General features: G+C 49.6%; 1 protein-coding gene and 1 long non-coding RNA gene across 11 annotated transcripts in view; both read right to left on the bottom strand.

The window, feature by feature from the left end:
• LOC106510465 (uncharacterized) overlaps positions 1-27,583 on the bottom strand; it is an 806,226-nt gene that overhangs the window by 30,432 nt on the left and 748,211 nt on the right. The window lies entirely within an intron of this gene.
• Positions 13,373-26,659, bottom strand: LOC146402186 (uncharacterized). Its single transcript, XR_014805383.1, has 2 exons — positions 20,383-26,659; positions 13,373-13,954 (listed from the first exon to the last, which is right to left on the bottom strand). It is a non-coding gene; the product is annotated as an uncharacterized LOC146402186 (long non-coding RNA).

Raw genomic sequence — 27,583 nt, 5'->3', positions numbered from 1 at the left:
TCAGGTTTGGCAAGAGGCACATAAAAACGTTCTCAAGGCGTAGCGTTAGAGATAAAAAAAAACACCCCAGAAACCTGGGCTTCGAGGAAGGTCTGCCCTGCCTCTCCCAACGTGCCTTCGCAGACAGAAAGGGTGGGACAGGGCCTGGGATTCTCTGGAAGCAGGTGTTGTCTCTGGCAGGAGATATGGGCCACCAGATAGCATCGTCCCAGACATTAACATGGCGGCAGAGAGCTTGTCTGGGTGTTCACGTGGGGCCCGGGAGAAAGGTGGCAACAGATCAAACAGCTGTGACAGATCAAGTTTCAACCCTCCTTCCTGCCCTCCTTGTCAACATCGTCCTGGGAGAGAGAGACAGAGAGACAGAGACAGAGAGACAGAGACAGAGAAAGTCAAACAGAGACACAGACAGACAAAGTCAGAGAGGGACAGACAGAGAGAGACTGAGTCAGGGAGAGACAGACAGAGATAGACAGAGATAAAGAGACAGAGAGACAGAAAAAGACAGAGAGAGAAAGAGACAAAGACAAAGAGACAGAGGCAGAGAGACAGAGAGAAAAAGAGACAGAGAGACAGACAGAGACACAGACAGACAAGTCAGAGAAGGACAGAGACAGAGAGAGACAGAAACAGAGAGACAGAGAGACAGAGACAGCAAGAGACAGAAATAGAGACAGAGAGAAAAACAGAAAGAGACAGAGGCAGAGAGACAGAGAGACAGACAGAGACAGATGCAGAGAGACAAAGAGAGACAGAAAAAGAGACAGAGAGAGAAGCAGAGATACAGAGATAGAGACAGAGAAACAGAGACACAGCCAGACAAAGTCAGAGAAGGACAGAGACAGGGAGAGACAGAGTCAGAGTGGGACAGAGACAGAAAGAGACAGAGACAGAGAGACAGAGAGAGAGAAAAAGACAAGAGAGACAGAGACAGAGAGAGAGACAGAGACAGAGAGACAGAGGCAGAGAAAGACAGAGAGAGAGAGAGACAGAGACAGAGACACAGAGGCAGAGAAAGACAGAGAGAGAGAGAGGCAGAGACAGAGACACAGAGGCAGAGAAAGACAGAGAGAGAGAGAGACAGACCCCAGTTTAGGAGGAGAGTCATTTCTGGGTCGGGACCCCCGACGAGGCGAGAGAACGTTCCACCCGAACATGCTTGTTCGCTCTGCAGGCATCCCTGATGCAGCTTCTCCACGTCTGACCCTGCACTCACAGCCAGCGCCTGCCCCGCAGGAAGTGTCCAGGCAGGGGACAGATGGACAGGGGACCTGAGCTGAGGACGGGAGCAGCACGCCCCGGGATCCAGAGGCTCAGGACACCCCAGGACTGGCGCCAAATCTGCTCACAGGCAGGGCTCGGGCTCCAGGTATCAGCAAAGTGGCACCCCGACCCCAACATTATTTCTGTTGACAGCAGCTTAATACACAAATCAGGTGTTTCCATGGGAAAACCTGAACTTTGCTGGACTTCGCTTATTCTCTTCCAGTCTGAATTTGTAATTACATGTAAGGCGACCATCACCTTTCATCACTCGTGTCTCTAAATACGCAGACCTATTCACAAGCACAGATCCTCCTAAAGCCGCTTTTTTTTTTTTCTTCCCTAAGAGGGAGCGATGCCTAGAATGAGCCACTTATGCTTTAAAACAAAACGGGGCAGGTGGAGTGGAAGAGACAGCAAACCGAGCAGCTTGGAGGGTGGTGTCCTTGACTAACCGCCGCAGCGCATCCAGGACCCCTCTTCCCATTCTGCCTCCAAGGTCCTGTTGGGATGAGAGGTGAGAGCTGATGGAGGGTGGCCTGTGGCCCGTGGCCTGTCCACGTGGGACGGCACCTTACAGCACACAGCACAGGTTGGCCTGGGGTGGGGGCTCCAGAAACGTCAGGCTGGTTGCTGCCGCTGAGGTTCATGATCGCCATGGATGCGTGTCTCTTAGAACACAGACAGTCAATATTCCCGCTCCGCATTCTAGGAGGAGAAGCATGGCGCTGTCAGGATTCATGAACTCACCCCAGTCATCACCTGAAGTTCAGGAAACACTGACTGGATGTGTGGAGCCGGGTGGCAGAGCAGATGGGCAGTGGGCCTCACCAGGCCGCGAGCCTCCCCCGAGGAAGCCACTCGTGCACGACAGTCCGGGGTTCCTTGTGACAGGGACGGGGAAGACCTCAGGGCACCAGCGTGCACAGGGGCATGTGTCTGGAGACCCAGTGCCCACAGAGCGCAGGAATCCCAGAGCTGTCCAGGGACCCCAAACAAAAGTGCCCGCCTCGAAACTCTCCCCAGTGAATCTCAAGCCGAAGCCAGAGCATCATTTTTTGCTCTGCGCAAACGTTGCCACCAGGAGCCCTGATTCACACCGTTGCTGATGGCGTGCTGGGAAAGGCTGGGGCGTCGGGGCAGGAAAGTAACACTGACTGAGTGTCTGCTCCGTGCCAAGTCCTGGGATTTTAGATGCATGTTTAACTCGTGATTTTTCAACTTTGAGTAACTGGTGGAAATAGCTCCTCAAATTATGGATGAAAAAACGGATGCCTAAAGGAGTTCCCATTGTGGCTCAGCAGTAACAAACCCGACTAGTATCCATGAGGACATGGGTTCGATCTCCTGCCTTGCTCAGTGGGTTAAGGACCTGGCATTGCCATGAACTGCACTGTAGGTCACAGATGCGTGGCTGTGGCTGTGGTGCAGGCCGGCGGCTATGGCTCTGACTCGACCCCTAGCCTGGGAATTTCCATAGGCCACAGATGCGGTCCAAGAAAGACAAAACAAAAATGAAAAACAAAATCCGAAAAACCCTGATGCCTCAAGAGGTTCATTTTCTTCCTGGACATCCCAGAGCAGATCGGGGCCTTGTGAGAACTCAGCTCTGCTTGGTTTTATCCAGATCTTTCCTTCTCTTTCTACCTGATGCAAAACTGGACGAGGACAACCCCCCTGGACCTCAGCCAAAGGACCTCTACGCACGGCAGAAGGGAACAGGACTGGTACTTACTGGTACTTCTGCACATGCTCGCTCCTTTCCAGGGAGTTTCAACAGAATCTGTATCATCACAGGGAAAACACCAAGTATATCTGTGACCACGTCGCCCTCAACCTTCCACAGAGAAGGTCTGGAGGTGGCAGAAAGCTGAGGTTGGCGAGGATGGGGGGGGGGGCAGTGATTACACCAGCCAGGTCGGGGAGGCCAGACCAGAGCAAAGTGCGTATCTGCTCAGGCAGATGGTATCCAAGGACCCCTCAGAAGGTTCCAGTGGTCTTGGAGCCGTACGACAGACACCCATCACATCAGGACCTATTTCTGGACACCACGGGCCCAGCCAGAGAGCCTGAGAAGGAAAACCAGCCTGTGTTCAGAGTAAATAGTTAACACTTCTGGGCTGGAAGAAATGATTATTCAAAAGTTGGTCCCCACATACAAATGCAAATGCCATCCAGAGACACATGAATGCTAATTTCTCCAACGAAGTCTGTAGACAAATGCTAGTCATTAGAAACATTTCCGCGCATTTATATTAGGCCGTCCTCTAAAAGACTTTTCAGACAAATATGTCATCAAGATATTCAAAACCATGTAATCTTATCCAAAGTTTCATCTATCAACAGTACAGTTTTCATCTCTTGCAGCTGTGTGTCAGAATGCTGGGGAGATTACTCAGCTGATACGGCGGAGCCGGGAGGGGCCAACCAAGTCTTGGGGGTCCGGAGAGCACCCCCACAGGAGAGGCTGGGTTTTCAGGGAAGGGGGGGTGCTTGGCCTTTGAGCCACAGGTGAGGGGCGATCTCGCATAGGTTAGAGCAGAAGCAGAAGCAATCAGGGGGCGGCTCCTGTGCAGCTCTCCCACCTGCCTGCCCGTCTTCGCACCCCAGCGCCATTGAGGTGACAGATTAACTTAAAAGCAGGGCGACTGGGAGCTCGAGATCCTGTCTTCACCACCTCCTTCTGCAAGAGAAAACCTCAGACCCTGAGACTATTTCTGCGGAGGCTCGGGGTGCGAGCAGAGAGGCCTGGGGCGAAGCGGGGTGGGGGCCTTGGCTTGTTTACGTTGCTTCTCTGAGCCTGGGTGTGTGCTTTTCCCATCCCTCCCCTCCCTTTCTCTCTCATCCCTTCCCTTCTCCTGCCCTTTTCTTCTGGGGAAGGGTGCCTGGTGGAAAGTGGGCCCAGAGAGAGCCTTCATGCCAACCCCAGGCCTGCAAAAGTTACAGTTATTTGATTGTTGCCTGAGGGACTATTTGTGTTTGGGGCACTTTTTTAGTGTGTGGCTGGGTGGTGGCTTTTGGAAGAACGTTTCTCTTTAATTAAACACGTATTGAAATGAATCTATTAAATAATGTACTTATCGGTTAATCCACTTACTCATCAACAGGAACTTTCACCTACCCATCTGTCCATCTGTCAGTCCATCCATCCATCCATCCATCCATCCGTCTATCCATCCATCCATCCGTCTATCCATCCATCCTCTACTCACTGATAACAAGGTCACAAAAACCCCCAAATACGGCACTACTACTATCATCCCAGTTCTGTAGTTGGAGAAACAAGAGGAGAGAGGTTAAAAAATTAGACCAAGATCACCCAGCTAGTAAGGATTCGCCCAGATTAGATGGATTCATCTAGACTCTGGTTCATTCCATTCACTCCAGAGACAACCATTTCTTGGACCAAGCCCAGGTACACAGGAGGGTAATGATAATTCTACTGGCACCTGCCCTCCAGAAACTCCTATGTTTTTGAATCAGGGCCAAATGCCACAAGGCTGGAGTGCGTTGTCTGCCCTGGAAAGTTGTGTGTAGACTGCAACAGTAATCTGGAAGGTGCTTAAATCCATGCGCCGCCGACATGCCTGGGGACATTAACTGGGTGTGACTGGGGGTCATGGGTCTCACCATCCAGTTTCCATGGCAACACTGCCTGAAGGATACCTTTGTTTATGGACCCATGGGCTATGAAACTCATCCTAACAGCTGCTGCTTTGAAGGAGACTCAAGAAAGGGCAGAGCCTCTCTAGATGGGCTTGTATGGCTACAATGGGTCTTCCCGATAAGGCTTCTTAGAGCTGAGGATGTCATCGGTGATGACTGGCTCCTGACAGCCAAGGGCATGGAGGTCTCTGCAAAGAATCCCTAAATCACGGGGGCTAATCTTAGTGGAAGTAAGTTTTTGTGCAAGGACACCGGCGTAAATGACAATGGGATAGGAGAGCAAGGAGGTGAGATTGCTGAAGCACCAGTAAGAGGTGATGGGGTGACTGTGACTAATGGGAGGGCATAGGACATATCTGAACGGTTGGTGTAAGAACTTACAGTTCTGAACTCACACATCAGCTGAAGCGTTTGGACCTTAGGGGAGTGCAGAGGTACTGCGCGAAGGGAAATAATACATCCAGGTTTGAGCTTTAAGAAGAATCATAGGCAGTGAATGGACAAGGCTGGAGGCAGGAACACTGGTTAGTTGATTCCTGCAAGGGTTTAAAGGAGGGCCTATCCAAGACTCCAGGATGTGATAGATCACAGCCAATTCTCAGTGTTTTTGAAAAGTAGAACAGAAAAGATGCATGACTGGTGAGAGGACTGAATGAAGGAGAGGGAAAAGCTAAGCTCAGCTGCCAGGATTCTATCTTGAAATGTGTGTGAAGAACTATTTTTCAAACCTCACTGGGGACTATGAGAGAAGAGGCCAGCTTTGAGGAGTCTGGGGTGTCAATGGGCTGTCTATTTCCACTGGGACATCCCAGTGAGACCCATGTGCCATGGAGATGGGATACCCCAGAGTTTGTTGAAAACCTGGCCTTGGAGTTCAGGAGATTAAGTACCGGGTAGCAATGGAAACTGAACAGCATAGAGAGATGATGGCAAATAGGTAGCATATATGCCACCAATCCCCATTTCTGCATCCAGAGCAGGCATCACTAATCGATTGTGGGATTTTTTTTCCCACTGAGCCTGACTGCATAAGCACCATGATTCAGGCAGCCATTACCAAAAGACTGATGGCTGTTACAGAGATGATGACAAGGCACAGAGGGGCTGGGTATGCCCTGGGCGGTGAGTGAGCGGTAAAATGCACAGGGGATCCACATCTGGTAAAACACTCAGCTATGCTTTAGAAGGTTGCCTTTGAGAGAAGATGACCTGGATTCTAATCCTCTCCTTACCACCTACTGGCTGTGGTAGCTTTTCCCTAACCTGCCTGGGTCATAATTATTTATTTGTAAAACACAGACAAGAGTACCTCATTGTATGTTACATAACACTACCGTCCAGCAAAGCGTTTGGGACAAGCGGATGCATTACAAAATGCTCAATGCATGTTACCTGGGGGTAACGGCAAGAGCGAAAGAACCTGTGAAAAGGAAGAGAGGTTCCTGAGAGACTGCCCATTCGGGGGACACCTTAGCGCTTGTCGTCACACGAGACTCGTGGGCATTTGGGGAGAATTCTAAATTCTGCTCATTTCTCAGACTCGCCCTCTGTGTTCCATGGATGTCCTGGTGCCACCTTCAACTCAGACACAATTTGGCGATTGAGTCTATGCCTTGATGAGGCGGCTTCCTAATATGTAACGGTTCCTCTCTGCGGATTTTGGAAGAAAGGGGTGGATGCTTTGACGGTAGCCTGGCGGCCGCTGGAGCTAAACTTCCTCCGTGTCACCGAGGATGGCAGACAGACAGACAGATGTTCAGCTGCAGCCAGGAAGAGAGTGAAGAGAAAGGCGGTTCTTTCCGATCAAGAGGTCCCGAGGTCCCATTTTAGTTTAGGTTGCCAAGTGTGTGTTACCTGAGAGAGGCCTTGTGGCTTGTCTAGAAAAGCATGTTAAAAATAAATAAATACATATAATTTATTTATTTGCCTGGTTTGCTCTTTCCCAATCATTGTCCTCGATCTAAAGGCAGTTACGGCCTTTTGGGCACAGCACAGCTTATAAAGTGTTTAACAAAGTGCCCTCAAATTTATGCAGCGAGTATCATATTTATCTGGGTAAATAAAAGAGTATGTTTTCTGAACTGCATCTCAGCCTGCCCTGCCAGCCTTTAATAGTCTGTGCCAAGAGGCTGGAACCACTTTATATGGGCTTCATAACCACAGAGTTTTGTGTGTGTGTGTGTGTGTGTGTGTGTGTGTGTTATTTATTTATTTTCTGGGGAGGGGCAGGGGAAGGCTTTCCATGTTCTTTTTCACCATAAACGTGAGAGTAAAGTGTGTTGCTCGGAATACAAAGGACCGCACGGTTTCTTGGCCTGAACACAGAACTTCTGGAGACCTTGCGGTGAGGGCATCAAGCCCTCCAATTGTGACAAACCGACAAATGCCAAGAAGCTCAAAGGCCAGCTGATTTCCGGTTCACTCGGCACTCCAGCAAATCTGCAGTTGGATTTGGGATGGTTGGTGTTCTCGGAACATGGAGTCAAGGATATGTTTTGGTCTTTCCTTCTAATTTCCTGTTGGTGTGTTGGTGGGTATGTGCGTCTGTTTGTGGAGGAGGAGTGCGTCTGCTTTTGACCTTGAGCGTGTGTGTGCCTTGCGCCTGATGGGGAGAAAGACAAGGCCAGATGACAAAGAGGGAGAAATGAGAAAGGGAAGGTTGGGAAGAGAAGCAGAGAGGATGTGATTCATTCTGTCGTCGCCCCGCGGGTACGGTTCTGGGTTCTGAGAACACGACAGTCACCCTGGCAGGACAAAGTCCCTGCTAACACAGACGTTCCCATCTCACAGGGACACTGACGATGAACAAGGGATTAAATAAGGTAAGTTCAGAAAACCTGGCTGGTCCAATGACGGATGGAAAAACTGCCGTCCTCATCAGCAGGCTTGACTCTGTCACCCGCAGGGCAGCTCTCATCTCTGAATGTCCCTTCCCAAGGCAGGTCATTGCTGGGATGTATCTATTTCTCTTTGGACAGACAGACCGATCTCTACTTTAAAAGATCACTCCACCTCACTTTCTGGACATGTTCCTCAAGTTCTATGTCACGACCTTGGCCCCCACCCTCCTCCAGGGGACGTGTGGCAACGTCTGGAGGATTTCTGGCTGTCCGGACTTGGGATGCTACTAAAATTTAAGAGAGGACAAAGATGTGGCTAAAATCGTACAATGCACAGGGCAGCCCCCACAACAAAGCGCCACCATCTCCCAAAGGTCAAGAGCACTGAGCACCTCTGGTTTACATGTTTGACTTCCATCTCCTCCGCAGTGAGCAGGTATGTCTTCTCCTTTCTTGTACCCACAACAGGACATCTTGTCCATGTCCAGTAAACACCTGCCGGCCGGCAGGGCCTATAATAAAGCTTAACGTACAGTGGGTGGTATTACATGGTTGCTGAGTGAGGAGTTCTCGCTGTGGCTCAGCAGGTCAAGATCCTGAGTAGTATCCATGAGGATTCGGGTTTGATCCGTGGCATCCCTCAGTGGCTTAAAGATGTGGCGTTGCCATGAGCTGTGGTGTAGGTCACAGAGGTGGCTCTGAGGTTGTGTTGCTGAGGCTGTAGTGAAGGCCAGCAGCTACAGCTCCGATTGGACCCCCTAGCCTGGGGACTTTCACACGCTGCAGGTGTGGCCCCAAAAAAGGAAAACAAAACAACAAAACAAAACAAAAAGTTTGCTGAGTGAAGGCTTGATGAACTCCATGACTTAACAGCCATCTGATTTAGATAAGCCATCCCATCAGAGCTTCAATGACTCCTCCAACAAAGAAGGATCAGACCCAAATGCCAAAAGTGCCGAGGCTGAGAAGCCCTGGCTTAAGTCAAGCTGGAGGCTGAGCAGGGTGTCCACAGTACCTGGGCTCCTGAGTGTGTGCTGATGCCACTGTGGCTCTGGGATGTGCCAGGAAGTGGGTATGGAACCAGCACGGCCTTCGCTGGGGGTTGCCAGGAAAGGCTCTCTGTGCAATGGCTTGGGCAAGGGGGCCCAAGGGGCGGGAAAGCCCCCATGAGGCCAACATCCTTAAAATTGGGGGGCTCATCCTGGGGATATATGTCCCCAGAAAACCTTAGCTTCCCTTCTCGCTCAAGAACATTTGCTAACAACAAATTTCCTAACGACACAGAGGATCAGCCTGAGATTTACTCGGCCTGTAAATTCTGCCCCGAAACCACTTTGCCAGGGGAATTCACTGGCGAGGCCCCGGCGAAGGGGCCCGAGGCTCATACCTGAATGAGCTTATTCCCGCTGCTGTCGGCAGGCAGAGGCTGGGGGGAAGGAAACGAGAAATGAAATATCTGGGAAATCTGAGACATTGTTTTAAAACAACGGTTTTTTAGGGTGTTTGATTTACTATTCAACTGCGCACAGCTGCTGTTCAGAAAATAGGATGCGTGCCAAGTGGAGGGAGCTGGTGGAGGGGTCGGGGGGGCCGGAGCACAGGAGGCCGCAGTGGTGTTTGCACACTTCACGTGTTAGCTCCACCGGAACAAAAGGCCCAGCCCTGACCCTTCCTGAGAAGCCACTGGTGGGCGTCTCCTTTGTGGCCACTCATCTGTCCTACTGCTGTTTCCCATGGCGTGCCCGCCTTCTTGGTCTTAATTAAAGAGATTTAGGGGACTGCCCTGCCCTCAGAGGGCACATTTTTAATCAGTGCTTCAACAATCACCGCCTCCTTTTTCTTCTGATTTCTGCTTTGTTCTGGCATCGAGACACCCACACATTGGCTCGGGGAATTTTTTTTTTCTTAATTTAGGTAAAATGGATAAAACCGAAAAGTTCTCTTTTCCGGGGCGTTCCCATGGCACATGGAGGTTCCCAGGCGAGGGGTCACATCAAAGCTGTAGTTGCCAGCCTACGCCACAGCCACAGAAATGCCAGACCCAAGCCTCATCTGTGACCTATACTGTAGCTTACGGCTACGCTAGATCCTTAGTGCACTGATCGAGGCCTGGGAGCAAACCTGTGTCCTCATGGATACTAGTCGGGCTTGTTACCCCTGAGCCACAAAGGGAACTCTGAAAAGTGACCATTTTAAAAGGTCCAATTCGGTGGCATTTTTCCCGGGCACAGTGTTGTACAACCATCATCTCTCTCCGGTTCCAGAACATTTTCTTCATCCCCAAAGAAACCCGACACCCACCGCAGGCGCTCCTCATTTCACTCTCTCCTAAGCTCCTGGAAACTACTGGCCTGCTTTCTGACTCGATGGATCTACCCGTTCACATCTGTCATACAAGTGGAATCATACAACATGTGACTTTGTATGTCTGGTCTTGTTCACACAGCATAAAGTTTTCCAGGTGCATCCATGCTGTCACCTGTGTCGGCACCTCAGTCCTTCTTTATGGCTGAATAATATTCCATTCTGTGCATTATGCTTCATCTACCACATCTCATTTCTCGATTCCTCTATTGATGAACATTAGGTTCTTTTCACCTTTGGTTACAGCAAATCATGCTCTATGAATATTCATGTGCAAGTATTTACTTGAAGACCTGTTATCGATTCTTTTGGGTTTATATCTAGAAATGGAATTGCTGGGTCACGTGATAATTCTGTGTTTAATGTTTTGAGGAATTGGCAGGTTTGTTAAGGCCCTCATTTCCCAGCCATCCTGGTATCCAATTAGTTGATTTGTCCTCCACCCAAGACGAGCCCAGATTTAAACCTGGGGTCACCTCCTGAGACAGTGCCAGCTGTGCCCAGGAAGGAGAAGGATGAAGAGAGGCAGAGACACCCCCCTTTTTCCTCCATCACCATAGTAGTTAACTCAGCACTCAATAGGCACTCAATAGGGCGTTCAGTTCCATGAAAATCCTGGTGAGCAGGCATTATTTCCACTGAATATTTGAAAATGAAGAAAGGGATTCAGAAAGATTAATCCACTTACCCAAGGATACACAGCTAAGAAGTAAAAAGCCTTCTTAGGTCCAAAGACCTATTAAAACCATTTCACCAGATTCAAAAGGCTGTTGGTTTCCTGCCTAAAAAAAAAAAAAGCAACCCCCTTCAGAAATAACTGCCCTCAGTTCAAGTGGAAACTTCCCTTTTGGGGGGAGGTTGAGCCAAAGACTGCGCACAGGTGACACAGGGGGCAGGGATCAGCTTCTTCTGAAAGATCTCTCGGTGACCTGTGCTTTGGGGAATGAATTCTTCTCCGCCAGCCACACATTCCTTGCCCCAGTCCAGTTTCCTGTCTAGAGCTTTTCCCTAAGGGGGACATAGCTACCTTTATCTTTCCTTCTCATGGGGTATTCTTTTGAGAGAAGAAAAAGAAGGAAAAAAAAAAAAAAAAGAGCAGAAGTAGCCACCATCTCTTTCTAAGCATTCACCCTTCCTAGCAGGTGCTAAGCTCCCTATAGCCATGAACACAATTCTTCCAACACCTCTGTGAGTTAGTGGGGGTGTTGTTTTTATGCTGATGAAGAAGGGGACATTCAGAGAGGTCAAGACACTTGCACACAATCTCCAACCAATCGGTGGAGGAGCCAAGATTCAAAGTGAGAGCTTTCTGAATCTAAAGTCTATGCAGTGAAGGAACTCTGCCAGGTCAGTCACTGATCAATCACCTCCTATTATTGGGTGTCGTAGCCGCCTGGGCTAGGTGCTTTCACACATGGTCTGCATAAGCTTCTAGCTCACAGAAAAGGCACTTGAGGCTTGCCCAAGCTCAGGCAGCTGATGCCAGCCAAAGACACTTCTGTGGAGCCACTTGATTCTAAAGCCCTATTGAGTCTACCCTACTGTCCTATTTCTTTGTCCAATATGGCACTGAACTCATCCCAGGATTAGGGGCCGGGAAGAAGGACTGCCAAGGAATCCTGCTTAGTTGCATCATGAATGTCTGACAATTTCATCTTAGGTTGACTCCAGTCAACCATTTGTTGTGGAAGGCGTCACTGATTCCCACATTCGGATGGAGCTCTTGGAGAGAGGTGGTTTTCCGAATTGCTTGTGGTTAGTGATTTTCCTAAGATGAATGAGAAGGGAAACTATTCTGAAAGGAGGAGGCTAGTTTGCCTAGGCAAGAGCTGAGATAGAGCATCTCTGTGTTAGGATGTGTGGGTGAGCAGCTACAGGGAAGGACCTGGAGGTCTGTGCTCAGGCACGTGTGTGCACCTGTCTGTACACACATCATGCACACAAATGTTTGTTTGCAAGGGTGGGTCTGAATATGTACATCAAGGTGAACCCATTCGAGTATCTGTGCAAGCGTATTTCTGAATACACGGATAGGGGTGGGCTGTTAGGAGAAGGCTAAGCAGAAGACTTTGATGGAGCGTCCCTACCATGACTGATTCCTGAAGACCCCGGGCTAAACGAATCACCTCGGGCTCTTTTGGGGGTGAGATGAGCCTCTGTGTGTCCACAGGAATCTTCCAGCTGGTTGAAAACAACCCTTTTCTGCTGCTGCTGCTGCTGCTGCTGAACTGGTTCCAGGGAAGGATCTCCATCCAGGCTCAGGGCCTGCATGCCTTGGTGTCTGACACTTGTGACCTCCAGCCCTTCTGAGCATGGGGTTACAAGCTTCCCAACAGCTTGCACAAAGCTCCCTGAGTTCAGGCTGGTGGGGCTTCTCTGGAAGCTCTAATTTGCCGAGTCCCCGTCTTGATGCCCAGATTCTGACTCAGAAGGGGAACGTGCATTCTAACAGGCTCCCCTGGGTTGGTACGGATGTAGATGACATGGACCTCACGCGGGGACTCTGGTCTGGAGAGCGTTCTGGGACTGACTGACAGGTGTCCATCTATCTCCAAGAAAGACCCACCAACACCTCTGCAGTTTCACACGGCCTCGAACCCACAGCACCCCATCTCCAGTCTCACATTCATTCAACCCCGAAATCAGATTCTCGTTGTGCTTTTTGCCGAGCAGCTCCAGACACATTCTCAAACTATCTGCCGGTTTCGTGATGAACCCTCACCTTTCAGTTAGGAGATAAGCAAATGGTCTAACTGCATGCTTCTTCTTTGAACCCAATTACACAATAAAGAACAAGAAGTAGTGCAGATTCGAGCCAACAAACCCCTGAAGTCCAGAGAATCTACTGAATGTAAGGAGGTTTTCAGAGTTAAGATTCCACCTTGCCAAATGCATAGGTTTGTCTTGGAGAAAGGATTTACAAACAGCAATGATGAGCTTACCCACTGGAAGTGACTCTCTGTTTCCCACAGAGATTTCTACTTCAGCTGGAAGCTTTTTATATATATATATACATATCCTTTTAACCTCTCTAAATAGGTAAGGGTAGGCTGGCTTGCAAAAACTATGTGGCAACCCATTTCTTCATCCTCATCAACCAAACTTCTGAATTCATATAACACTGGAATGCAGCCAACAGACCCTAAAAAAGGTGTGTGTGGGAGGGGGATGGGACAGGAGGCTGATTTGACAGTGTTACAAGGAGACACGCTGGAAGCAAACATTTGACACTCCAGCCCTGGAATGCTGTAAAAATTTAATTAGGTGCATCCATTAGTCATGCCCACATGGAGGCTTCATACGGGACTTGCAAAAATGCAGGCTACCGAAGGGAAGTTTCAGACCTTCCTGTAAATGCCAGTTCCCTCATTACTGGGAAATGTGGTCTCCACGGGACCATTGGGCCAGGGTTTGTTATTTACAAAATATGCTTCGGACGAGATTAACAGCACGGACTGAGGTTGTTTTCAAACCCAAAGAGATGACTGTGCAGAAGGGAGTTTGCCCAGCTGTACTGCTTGAGTCAACTGCGCTGAGCAAGGATTTTGGTGTCTACTGCCCTTCATGACTTGAATGTTTCGGTTTCAAGGTACCTGGAAGGATGGTACGTGGTTGAGTTTCATGGGATGAGCCTATGTCTGTTTTCAAGTTGAAAACACACAGGCCTCTTTGCTAAGTTCCCAAGTGGGGCATGAGGAGGTGGCTGAGTTCAGAAATCAAACGTGCAGGTTTCAAGGTTTGGGATTCTCACAGCTTGATCTGCAGGCAGAGGCATTTTCAAATTACACTGCTGTTTTGGTTTTTAAGTCTCTGCTTGGTTCCTGTGGTTGGAAAGAGGTAGATGAGGAAGATATTTACTACGATTATTCATACAGGGATCCCTGAAAGACACTGAAACGTATCTCAAGACTCTCAGCTCTCTGTGGCATTTGGAGTGGATAAGCAATGAGGTCCTGCCGTCTAGTACAGGGAATTACATCCAACTGCTTGTGATGGAACATGACGGAAGATATTACGAGAAAAAGAATGTATATATATGTACGACGGGGTTGCTTTGCTGTACGACAGAAACTGACAGGACCCTGTATATCGACTATCATAATTTTTTAAAGGAAAAAAGAAAATTGGAAAAAAAAAAAAAAAAAAACCCTCTTCGCTCTTCATCAGTTTGAATCACATGAGATTGGCCACGTGACCATGGGCACTGTTTTTACAGAGACATGTGATTCTGCCTGATAGGGGCTAGACATTCAACTGCAAATGAAAGGGTACCGTTCCAGGGCCACGGTCCCCTGAAGGTTGACTGTGGGCTGACTTTTCCTTCTTTACCTGTACGCACCCATTGCTTTACTCATGTTATTATTTCAGCAAACATAGCTATCTATATATTCTGGATTGAGACATGAAGTTTATTGAGACACAGTCCCTGCCCTAGAGGAGGCCACTGTCTAATGGGAACGACTGATGTATACACAAGTAACCACAGTGCAAGAAGCATAATTAAAATATTATTCCAGCGCCCAGGCACCAAGGAATTTACATACATTAGTTCATGTATTTTTAAAAGCAGCTCAGCAAAGTGAGATTTTCTTTTTCTTTCTTTCTTTCTTTTTTTTTTTTCCCCACAGATGAAGACCCTGAGACCCAGACATATCTAAGAACATTCTAGATACACAGTTAAGAAACGACAGGGCTGAGATTTGATCCAGGACAGTCTAGCTCCCTTAAGGCATATATTGCCTCAGAGGCTCTGGTCAGCACAATGACACAGGGAAAGTGGCAGGAGGAAGCAGTGCAAGGAGAATGCTTCAGAGAAAAGTCTGCAAAGTTTTGGGGGACCCTGAGGGATGAACTACCACCCACAAATGAGGCAAGAAAAGCTGTGGCGTTTGGGGGAGCAATCTGCCACATTGTTACTAATATTTTCTGGTCATTGCTACTTCTGAATAAGCTTTAGTTTGAGCGAAAGAATTCCACTTTGTTTCTAAGGGTCCTTCAGGCTTGATACGTCTTGGAAGTCCTCTACTGCTTCCTGAATGCACACACGCAAAGATTTCAGCATCAGCCACCCAAAGACTTACCTAAATTGCTGGCTGGATTTGGGAACCACGTAGGTATATGTGAGCAGAGGAAAGGAGCTGACTTTGGGGAGACTGAACTCCAATGGGAGGAAATTAGTGGGTAAATGAAATGAGTTAAGTGGCACAAATAAAGGATGCCTGTGAGCAAGGGCTGCAGGTACCTGTATGAAAAAGGTGCATCCTGTTTGTGGTTTAGATACTCTGGGATCTGAAGAAGTTGGACTCCGAGTCTTGTGAGGTTTGCACATCTGTGACCCTAGAGACTGGTCACCAGCTTGGCTGAAAAGTCACTGGGGGAGGGAAGCAGCACAGACGATCACCCAGTGGACTCAGTTTTCACCCTTCTAAATTTCCTGGGAATGCACACATTCAGATGTATTCTTTCAACTTTTCATGCCACATTCTAATTTCCATCTGTCACCTCAATTCAGCCACAAGGGATAAGGCGTCTTAAAGTCGTTTGGGCAAAAGCAAAGCAAGACTCACACTGTGGCCCAAACGCTCAAGATTATTAGTGTCTTAAACCGAGCTGTTTCCCTCACCTATGAAATTCCAAGTAGTGCCTTCCTTTGTAGTCCAGAGAAAGTGGACCTTCTCCAAAGGCAATTTTCACATCCAGGAAAAACTGATCCAGTGACATCTATCATTAATGCCCATCTCTGGTGGACAACGGATGTTCGAGCCTGCCAAATCCTTTCCTTTCCTCTGGGGATCCCATCCCCCACCCCCGCTCTTGCAGCCGGCAGGGGGCTGGTCCCCTAGGGTCCTGGCTCTGGAGGGGAGGCGATGGCCCCGACCAAACACATGTTCCACAAAGCAACCCCAGGGTAGGTCCTCCCGCACCAATCCAGGTCAATAAGCCTCAAATCTAGGACTCTGAGAACTACCTGAAAGGAAAAGCTCCGTCTATAGGGAATGCTCACTGTAAGAATGATTTAAAGACTGGAATTTCTGAGGCGGTATTTCTCCCTCAGGGGGATTCAGGCAAAGGATGAAGGCAACACAGAAGTCAGTGAATTTGGGGCCATAAAAACGAGTTTCTGGTGATGCTACCAACCTATCTGGATCCGGCCATGCCAGAAGCCAGGGTCACTGCTGGACTTTTCAAAATGGGAGCTAATAAGTCATTTTAGCATGTTCTTAAGCTGGGTTGAACTGACTCCTCTGTCACTTACACGCAAGGGTCCTGATACCATCTCTATTGAGGGTGCTCCAGGCTGCTTCCAGAAAACTTAGAGCATGTTGTGAAATTTAAAAAAAAAAAAACATATGTACGATATTTATAATGAGTTCATTCTAATATAAAGTAGGAATATACATGTGGGATATGAATGTCCTGAAAGCCAGAAGACAGCAAGAGGGCAGAGCGACTGATTAAAAGGAGGAATCACTCCCTCCAAGGTGATGGATTCACGATTCGCTAGGGCTTGACGGTCCAGGACAGGAGCCCTAAGCCACATGTGGCGACCGCGCACTTGCTCTCTGGCTGGCACAGTGGACGTGTGCCCTAAGTGTGAAGGCCACTAGGTGCCAACCAAAGAACTCAAGGAGTCTCATCAATCATTTTTATATTGATGACGGGGTCAACGTAAAAACATCTGGCAAACAGGAGGTTCAATTAAAAGTACTACTGCCATGATTTTCACCTGTTTCTTTTGGACCTGTTATAGTACAGCTACTGGACAATTTTCAATTACATATGTGGCACGTGTTCTGTTTTTACTGGACAGGGTGGCATGAGGCCTGTAATGGTTACAAGGTTCTGCTTTATGTTGAACCGAAAACCCCTGCCCTGACACACCCACCCTGGTTTTCCTTATCTTGAACTAATGTGGTTGACCCAGAGTGGGAGGAGAGGGTGAAAAATGAGTCAAATCCATTCTTCACAGTACAGCCCCTCGGCGATTTGAAGCAGCTCCCAGATTCTTCCCATAACTTCTCTTTTCTGGGCCAAACACCCCACGTCCCTCTAACCGCTGTTCAGAGAGCCTAGTTTCCTCCCTTGTCTTTGGAACCTTCCAGCTTCCCTTAAAATAGGGGGCTCAGCATTCTTGCTGGCTCGCCAGCCAGAGACACCAGCTTTCCACTAATGTGACCCTGATGTTATTAGCATCTTTGGTACCTGAGGCCTCCACCAGAGATTCTCAAAGGCTAACCCTCAGACCAGGGGCATCAGCATCTCCCGAGAACTAGTCTGAAATGCAGATTCTCTGGCTCCACCTAAAACCTCCCGCATCACCAAGTCCGGGGGGGGCAGGACCCAGCAACAGAGCTTTAACGAACCTTCCAGGTTTGAAAGAATGTGAGAACGGCTCATTCCCAAAGCCATCTAAAATATTCTGCCTTTTGGCCAGGTTTCCCCTGTTTGATTTTTTTACGATTATGCAGGCATCCGCCTTTTGTTGCTGTTAGTGCATCACAATCTTGGTCCATGGTTCTCGCTGTCTGAGCCTCAGGAATAGAGTCATTTCTCCCTGCTTTGTGGCAACTACACCTTGAACAATGCCGTGTTCATCTTTATCCACAGCTCTGATATGGACACTGAGCAACACAAGCTCCACAGCAGGCTCACACTTCCTTTCCCTTCACGCAGAGGGTCGTGCTGTTGCCTCTGCCTCAGAGATGCTTCTGAAGCCCGACTCCCTCACTCTACAGTGGCTCTTCCTGGCTAGCTCCACTTACACAGTGCCTCCATCAAGAAAGCTGGGTTTAGGGCGGGTCATCTGAGTCGTGTGCAGACAGCTATCAGCGTTTGATGAATGACTCCCTTCTTCCGTCGAACGCTGGTTCTCCAGCGGGGTGATTTTGCCCCTGGAGGGCACTTGGCAACGTCTAGACACATTTTTAACTGCCACAACTGGGGCTTGCTACTGGCATCTAGTGGGTCAAGGCCGAAGATGCTCTTAAACATCTTTCAGACACAGGGCAGACTCCCCTAGTACAGAATGATTTGGCTCCAAGAGTCAACAGTGCAGAGGGGGATAAACCTGCTCCAGAATGCAAATTCATGCCCCTTTTGGTCACCAATTCTATTTCTAGCCCCAACAGAATACATAGCCCAAAGGAGAGGCTGAGTAAATGCTTGGTGAGTGAATAAGTGACATCTCCCTTGATGGGAGGAAACATGAGAAAAATTAATCAAGATCACCTGCAGGTTTCTAACTTTCTGTTTTAGGAAATAATTTGCCTGGGGAATAACACAGCTGAAGACATGCAGAAACTGTGTTTAATACATAAGCTAGCTTTACAATTAGCATCCCCATGGCTAATTAATACATGCGCTTCTAAAGTCCCTGCAAACCGCCAAAGCATTTTTGGGCCTCTAAGCTGGCTGAGCACTCTTCTTTTGCATCTTACTGCCTAACTCATTTGGTGAATAATGTGACACTTATTAACTGTGTGAACTTGGGCTACTTGATCTCTCCAGGCATCCGTTGCCTTACAGTGGGTATAAAGACGCCAGCCCTTCTTGGAGCCCATCTGTCCTGTGACGCATGAGGAGGACGGTGCTGGATGGTTTATAAGGTACTCAGTGCCTTGCGATGCTTGGCCTGGAGTAACCATCTGGCCGCGGCACTTCCGATGTCCTCTTTTAATCCTCCTAATGATCAGATCATGTGGGGCGAGGAACAGGTCTTCATTTAATAGGCGATGACTTGGAAGCTCAATCAGGCCAAGTGGCTGAAAATGCATCCAGTTTTTTATCCAGGAAGAGATCTTCCTAGCGTCTGTGATTGACCTTGACTCATCCAACGAAAGACATTTCTCTCATGGACAAAGCTTTTCTGGAAATTGCTAAAACAGTGAAAAGGATGGTTTTCAAACCCTCCAGCGTGAGGATCTATACTTCTGCATGGAAGCTGAGCCCCTGTCTTCAGAGGTTTTCAGTGCAGTGGGCTTCTGGAGGGAGACGAGACTCAGGTTTCAAGCGATGCTATTTGAATGTGTGTCGGGAGCCAGCAAACATGGACAGGGCAGCCGCCCTAGGGTTGAGGCCTGAGGGCCCACACGTGGAACCCTCTCTGGGCTGTGCTTGCATCCAAGCTCATGCCTGGAGTCCAGTGGACCTGGAGCCTGGTCCACGGGGAGAAGAACCCTGGCTGAGTGTCTCCCAGAGGCAGGCAAGGCCTGGGAGACAGTGAGTCATTCTGTCTTGGCACGGAGTGCCCAGGGCTCTGGGGGGAAACAGACAGACTTTGTTCAAAGGAAGCCCTCCCATGTCTGAATGGGCCCCAGTCAACTCTGTGGAGGAGGCCTGTAACCTGTCTGGGCCCCCTCTTCCCCCCTTGGCCTGGAAAAAACCCACAGGGACTTGGGGGGTGGGGGTAGATGTTTTGGACTCCAGGCCTTTGGTGTCGGCCTGGAACAAAGGCCCAGACCCAGGCTAGAAAGACATTTCCTGGGGCCCCATTAGGGGCACCGACTTCTGACTCAAATTTTAGCTGTCTCACCAATGCTTGGGTAAAAAAAGAGTCAGACAGGACACCCAATTCCCACAACTGCATTTTATCCAGCTGGGGAGCAATTGAGCTTCTTCCTAATATGAAAAGCACTCAAATACCATAAAACCTTCCATTCGAAAAGATACACGCACCCCTGTGTTCACTGCTGCACCATCCATAACAGCCAAGACATGGAAACTACCTAAATGTCCATCGGCAGATGAATGGATTAAGAAGATGTGGTACATACACACAGTGGAATACTATTCAGCCATAAAAAGAACAAAATAATGCCATTAGCACTAACGTGGATGCAACTAGAGATTTTCATACTAAGTAAAGTAAGTCAGAAGGAGAAAGACAAGTACCACAAGATAGCATTTATATGTGGAATCTAAACTATGGCATAGACGAACTTATCTATAGAACAGAAACAGACTAACAGACATGGAAAACAGATGCGTGGGTGCCAAGGGGGAGGGGAGGGGGTGGGATGGCCTGGGTGTTGGGGGTTGGTAGAGGCACACTGTGACATTTAGAATGGATCAGCAATGAGGTCCCACTGCATAGCACAGGGAACTCTATCCAATCACTTGTGATGATACAACATGATAGAATGTGAGGAAAAGAATGTACGTATTTGTATAACTGGGTCACTTTGCTGTACAATAGAAATTGACCACATTGTAAATCAACTATAATAAAAAAATTTTTTAAATTTCTCACTTTGGGGGCTCACTTTTGCGATGTTTCTTCACCTTAGTTGGAGGAATTCCTCTTCTGCACACACACCTTCACGATATGTTATGGGGCAATATTGTATTTTCTTGGCAGCTGTCGTAAGAATTTCTTTTGGGTGGACACCCACTCTTAGGGGAGAAGAATATGTGCAAAGGTCTCTTCGGGAACGGTGGGAACTGATCTTCCTGGGCCTGAATGTGAATAGTGGAAGGAGGCAGGGATGGATTTGTGTGTTACTCCTGGGAGGGAAGGAAGAAGAAGCCGGTGGGACCCCACCATGTGCTGCCATGATGTCCCCCTTCCGGTGATGTCCACCCTCCTGGTAAAGCCACGACACTTGAAAAGCTGCTGACACACTGGGGACATCCCTTTTAAATATGGGCCTCTGGTTCAGCTGGATGAGGTGGGACCTGAAGCAGGTATCTGGGATCTCAGGGGCCGGGATAAAATACGGGAATGTGACTGTTGGGGAGATCCACAGCCATCGTGAGTACAACTCTGTATTCCTGACAGTCAGTGGAGTTAGGGTTTGGATTAGTTCACATAAAGCTTCCTGGGAGCAGGAGCCACAGAGGACGCCTGAGTTCCGCGGTTCGAGTCCCGCTGCTAGCCTGCCCTGCTGTCCCATTACTCTCCTTCACCAACAAAGAGCAGAGACTTGGGCTGACCGAGACTGAGGGCACAGCGGGGTCTCCGAGGAGGTGGCTGTGCACCCTTAGGAGGCGAGGCCTTGTTTATGAGCTCCCTGGGAGCAGCAAGTCAACTGGGATGGGGGGAGGCCTTCCGCTCGTTAACCCAGAGGGAGGTCACAGCTCCATCTCGGCTGCTGCCAGGAATCCACAATGTGTCAAAACTCCAGGCGAAGGCACACGGTTCCAGCTCATTGGAACCCAATTCGGAGATGAGTGCGGGCAGAGCAGGGAGCTGCGCTTGGCTGGCCCCCGAGAGACCCGGCAGATGTTTGTGCGGGGCTCGGCTCTGCAGAGCTCCGGAGCGGGCTGGGCTCATCACCCAAACAGGGCCCCAGGGAGAGAGGCTGATGAGGGCCCCGCGGTGCTGGGAGCGCTTGGCTCAGCCACCCCCCGGGGGCCTGGCCCCCTGCCAGCTCAGTGCAGAAGGGAGGGCTAGGCGGTGAGTTGCACATGGGGAACTCTTGCAAAAGACCCAGCAATGCTCTTGGATGACATCCTGTCGTCACGAGCTCCAGAGGCTCCAGTGGGGTTGGGTTCGTGGAGAGATGGGAGTGGGGTGCTCGGGGTATGCGCCCGGGCTCATTCTCCACCCCGCCCTTACTCCTGGGGAGAGCGGTAAACGTGAACCGTGTAATCCCAACCAGGTCTCGGAGCCGCTCTGCCTGCCGTGGCAGGGAGAGTAATCACAGCCTCCCTCCGGCCAAACAAGGGCCTGCCCTGGACCCAGACGCGTCCCAGAAAGAAATGAGGCGGGTGTGTGTGCGTGGTGAAGTGTGTGTATGCGTGTGTGTGGACATACTTAATAAGTGTCTGGGAGGCTCTGCAGGGCCAGTGTTCTATGTGGACACATGAACAGTGAGTGTGTGCCTTCTCTCTGTGCCTGCACGTGGCCAGCGTGTACGTGTGTCTCTGCACGCTTCCATGTATGTCCCCTGAGTGTGTGTGTGCTGGGCCACATGGTCAGTGATGCATTTGGGGGGTGCGTGTTCTCTGCGTGTGCTTGGATGATGAGTGTGTAGGTCCTTCGAGGCACAGGCCCCAAATGCATGTCATCCCAGGAGGTGTACTGTCTGGGGAAAGGGGCCCACATGTGTGTATTTTTTGTGTAACCACTTTATGCGTGTCCAACGGCTGTGGCAGTGTGTGTGAACAAGTGAGAGAGAAAAAGCATGGGGCTATAACCAAGTGCCAGGCACCTGCAGCATCAGACCCTGTCCACGGCCACCCCAAGATGCCAGAGCTCCTTAGCACGGCACTCAGGGCCTGCCCTCCACAGGCCCTCTGACCGCCTCCCCTCTGGCCCTGCCACGTGCCATGCCGGTGCCGCCCACGGCTCCCCTGACTCGAATCCTATACAACCGCCTGTGGCTCCCTGAGTAGGTCAGGGGGCTCCATGCCTCTGGACCTTTGCACCTGCTGTTCCCACTCCTGGAATGCCTCCCTCCTTCTCCCATCTTTCTGACACCTTCTCATCGGTTCAGACTCAACTCAAGTGTTCACACATTTGTCACACCTCCCTGATGTGGTCTTTGGGACGGACCACTTCCCACTCTGTCCCCCAACTAGGAACACATTTGCCCCAGGGCCCCTCCTAACCTCTGAGCCACTCGTTTGCCTCCATGACTGTTTTCCTGGCCCAGACGGTAGCTCCTGGGATGAGGAAGACAACACTGGCCTTGGCTCCTTGAGTGTTTACAAAACACACTCTCACCCTCACAGCGGCCCTGTGAGGCGACACTATCCTCACTTTAGAGATGGGGTCCCTGAGGCTCCCTGAGAGTCATAGAACTCTTAAAAAGCCAGGCATGAGCCCTCTATTCGATGCCAGGGCCCAGTGTATTGTTACACTCTTCCTCGGATGGGGCTTACTCTTCTGATAGACTGTATTCAAGATAGATTTCACTGCTTCCAGTACACCAAGTGCGCTCAGCACTCAGGATGCAACCCCAGGTTGGCCTCACAGAGCTTGACTTCTAGTTCTGGTCCATCCCACTAGGCTGGGATGGATGGATGGGTGGATGGATGTTGTGTGTGCATGGGCGTGCGTGCCCGGGCACTTGTGTGCATGCAAAGTGCATTCTGACTACGAGTAGGACAGTCCCAGAATCCAAGCCGATCACACAAAGAGATGCTCCCTGAAAGAGGAGCTGTGCCACAGCCGAGTGGAAGTGATGAGAGACAGACCGACAGAAGAACACCGTGGAAGGCGGGGAATGGCCCCCAAAGATGTCCACATCCTACCCCCCCGAACCTGTGAATATGTCAGATTACACAGCAAAGGGTAATTAAAGTTGTGGATGGAATTAAGGTTGCTAATTAGCCGATTTTACGATAGGGAGTGCATTCTGGATTATAAGGGTGGGTCCCACGTAATCATCTGTGTTCTTAAAAGTGCCAGGCAAGGCAAAAGAGGGAGGAGGGTGATGTGATGTAAAAAGGGCTAGATGTGCCATCGCTGGCTTTGAAGACGAGGAAGGGGCCGGGAATGAAAGCACGTGGGCAGCTTCTAGAGACTGGAAAAGCCAAGATAGGGATTCTCTCCTAGAGCTTCCAGAAGGGATGCAGGCTTCTTGGCCACACCTTGACTGCAGCCTGGTGAGATCCTTGTTGGAATTCTGACCTCCAGAACTGTGCGAGAATGATGAGAGAATGAACACCTGTTGTTGCAAGCCACTAAGTTTGAGGTTAATTGTTTGGGCAGTCACAGGACACAGATACAGGAGCCATGTTCTCAGGTTGGTAGAAATTGGTTCTTGCATTAAAATAGGATCTGGATGGCAGCCTGATGGGTGAAAGGCATAATAATGGGTGGAAAATGTTGAATGAAAAGCACCAATGAGCCAGTTCCAACTGTATTTAGCCCTCAAGTTGGTCATGGTGCATGCACACCGAGTGTCTGGTTGACCTTGATTTTTATGCAATGGCAGGTGCACTTCACCAAGCTATGAACAGCTACCTAAGGGACGCACATGGGCTAATTTTAGAATAAAAGTGAAACCCACCAGTGCATAATATTAGCATTTCTCAGGACAATGTGAACTTGACTCCAAACCAAGGCTCCCAGAAGCTCTGCAGGCAAAACTCTGAGGATGGTGGGCCTTCAACCCTGTCCCTTGGAAAACAGGTCGCTCTGACTCCAGACGGACCCACTCTCCTTGGCCAGCTGAGGGGAATCCGAAAGTCCAGGGTGGCCATGGCCACTCAGGGCCCGCTGCATCAGTAGCAATAAACGAATAATTCTATGTGTCCCATTTATGCCCTTAAATAGGGTTGCTACGTCGGAAGCTCACGAGGGAAAACTGGATAGAAGCTGAGCAATGACTAGGCGTGGGTTCCATGACTGCAATTAGTACGCTGTATAAACAGCACTTAAGGGCTTGATCTGGGAGTAGGTGGTCCTCTGTCTGAAACAGATGGTTATTTTATGCTGGGAGGAATGAGGGGAAGTCTTTCCAAGTTAACATTCTAGTCTGCAAACAACCCTCTTGCTCCTCGCTCATGCTCTCTTCTCTCCCCTGCTTGGCTTGGAGCTGCACCCCCCTCACAGCTGGCTTAGCTGAATGGGAAATCAGGCACCCCCAAAACCTGTGTGTACAAGGCTTGGCAGCATCACCGGTGAGGTGGGTCTGCTAGACTTCTTCTTTCTCTCTTACAGTCAGAATATTACTTGCCTCTCCTCTGCGACTCCCTTTTTTTTTGCCTTTTTCTTTTTATAGGGCTGCCCCTGCAGCATATGGAAGTTACCAAGGCTAGGGGTCAAATCAGAGCCAGCCTACACCACAGCTACAGCCATGCAGGACCTGAGCCATGCCGCAGCTTATGGCAATGCCAGATCCTCAACCCACTGGGCAAGGCCAGGGATCGAACTTGCGTCTGCATGGATACTAGTCAGGTTCACATACATGCTGAGTCACAAGGGGAATTCCTTCCTCAGCTACTCTTTATGTTGCAAATACAGGGGGCCAGGAAGCCCTGTTTGCTGCCATCGAGGGAAGGCATTTCTGCAAGGAGCTCAGAGTCCCCAGAAGACCCCTACTCAGACCTTCCTGAGTTTTTTCCACCCTTCCAAGGGTCTGCCAGGCTCCAGCTCCTGAGCACTTTTCTGTCTCTCCTGGGAACCCTGGCTGAGGCTACCATTTTGTCATCTGAGTGGACTCTGGGTAAAGCCATTCTGCTCAGGGCTGGAGACGTTCCACTTACTCGGCTTTAGACACTGAAATATCTCATACCTTTTCTAATGACCTATTCCTTTTTCCTAGCAACCAATTTTTTGTTTGTTTGTTTCCTGTTTTGGCTCTTTGGCAAGAAACAGCCAAAAATGGTCATACGAAGACATGTTAACCAGATTAAAAAAACTAGAATGCTGACAGGACAAATATGGCAGGGACATGGTTTTCCTGCTCTGCCCCCATCTCTCTGTATAATTCGGGGTTATACGCATTTGCTTTATAAAGATTATGAGATGATAAAAACAAATTCCTGAATCTGGACTGGCTGTTAGCAACTCAAAGGATTTTTCTATGGCACCAAAGGCCACACCAAGGACCGTAAAGATGGCACTTGTTGTGACAATCAAGTATGTCCCAAAGCATTGAGCAATGTCTCCTGGGGGGCACAGTGGCTCTGGTTGAGCACTTCTGTCTTCAATGAAGGCATTTTATAGCAATTATACAAGTTTGAGGTTTTAACTCTGAGCAGGGAAATATCTTGCCTGAGACCACCAAGCTCCCCAGAGTCTGGGTTCAGCCTCAGATCTCAGGCCCTTTCCATGGCTCTCTGGCTGCCCTATGGACTGTTTCAGAAAACTCCAGGCGGCCTCAAGCGGGGGCGGCCCATCCTGGGTTCTGTCTGCTGCACACAGCAGAGTCAGGCCTCTTTCTCAGCGTGCAGAGGGCTTCAAGATCTGGCTGCAAAAAGAACAACACAGCCTCTGTTACGAAGAAACCCACAGCCTGAAAGAGGCAAAAAAAAAAAAAAAAAAGAAGCAGGGACACATCTGACTCATGAGGCTGACTCATACCTGGGATCACTTCGCCTCCACGCAGGCCTGTCCCGGCTTGCGAAGGGCTACGGCGACTTGAAAAGGGAAACCTCCCCTCTTGGAAGCTGGGGATGGAGCGCCCGGTCTGGGTGCAGGGAAAGCTCAGTGCAGCCATCAAGATAACTTTATCAGGCACGCGGAATCAAATTGCAGAGAAGCCAGAGTGCGGCGCTTGGAAGGTCCTTGGACATTTCCAAACCCGTCCGGGCCAGCTCACGGCGTGGTCCTTGAACAGCTTGCAAACCTGCAGCTCCGGCTTTTGCAGAGGAAGGCTTTCAGCAGTGGCTAAGCAAGACCGGGGCTGGAGAGCCACTGGACCTTGAGGTGCAAGTGCTTATTATCCATGCAGACACGGCAAGCCCCGGAGTTCAGCTCACTGCGAACAATCCCATCGCCACCCTGGTCACACCGGGCGCCTGGGAAGCCCAGCGCGTGGCCCTCTATGATGTGCCGATAGCTTATTTTGGAATCGCACTCACGTCCTTTTCTTGAGGACAGGAGGGTGTCACTGTCTTGCTTCGCGGGGCTCAGACCGCCCGGACGGGGACTGCAGTTAATCCCTCGTCCGGCTCGCTGAGTGACGGGTTTGACAGAGGAGCTGGTGAATTTCCACCAACCCCATTCGGGGGCTTTGTGCCCCTCCAGCAGACAGTTGCCCAAATTCCACCCATTAAAGAAAAGAATGGGCTAATTAAGCCTGCCAGCCTAATTTTGCGCTTTCTAATTTTGCCCTTTAAATGCATCATAATTATCAGATGCAAAATACATTTTCAAATGCAGAGCCACTGACGGGTGTATTTTTAAATGTGCGGGGCTAAGACGGGAGTTAGCGAGGAAGCAGGCAATATTTTTAACTTGCATGGGGCAGGAGAAGGCCACTGCCTGGCTGATTCCTGCCACTGTATTTGGAATGGAAGCGGCACTTACTCAGTGCGTTGTGAAAACCGAGGTTATTGTGCTGCTGTCCCTGCAAGGCTGCTGGCCGCCACGCCCTCCGGGGTGCACCTGGAGGAGCGTGGGGTGTGTGGTCACAGCCCTGGGACTCTTTGCTTCATGGTAAGGCCCAGGGTACACGCCTCCGTGAAGCCAGGGTTGGTGGACACACGTGAACTTGGAAGAGCCTGCAGTGACCACGTGATGTAATCCCTTCCTTATTCCCATTTTTAAGGTTTCCAATAGCTTTTCTTTGTTAGTGACAAAAACATGGATCCATGGCCTTTGGTTATTGGCTTTTGGACAGAACTGTTCTTTCATCTCTCCACCTGATCCTGAGAATTCTAATATGCTCCTATTCAATGTGGATGCTGAGAACGTTCAGCCATAAATAACTCCTTGTCATATTACAATTAAAAGACACCACTATTTTGTTTAGCGTGTGCAATCCACACCCACTGCACATCTTAAGTCAGCCTAAGATCACGTGTCTCAGTGGGTCTAGCAGAAAAAATAACCA

Source organism: Sus scrofa, chromosome 6 (genome assembly GCF_054392235.1).
Source record: "Sus scrofa isolate SSC_HxYL_T2T_F1_AM1 chromosome 6, Sscrofa_HxYL_maternal_Yorkshire_Landrace_v2.0, whole genome shotgun sequence".
Lineage (NCBI taxonomy): Eukaryota > Metazoa > Chordata > Mammalia > Artiodactyla > Suidae > Sus > Sus scrofa.
This window is presented reverse-complemented; position numbering and strand designations above follow the sequence as displayed.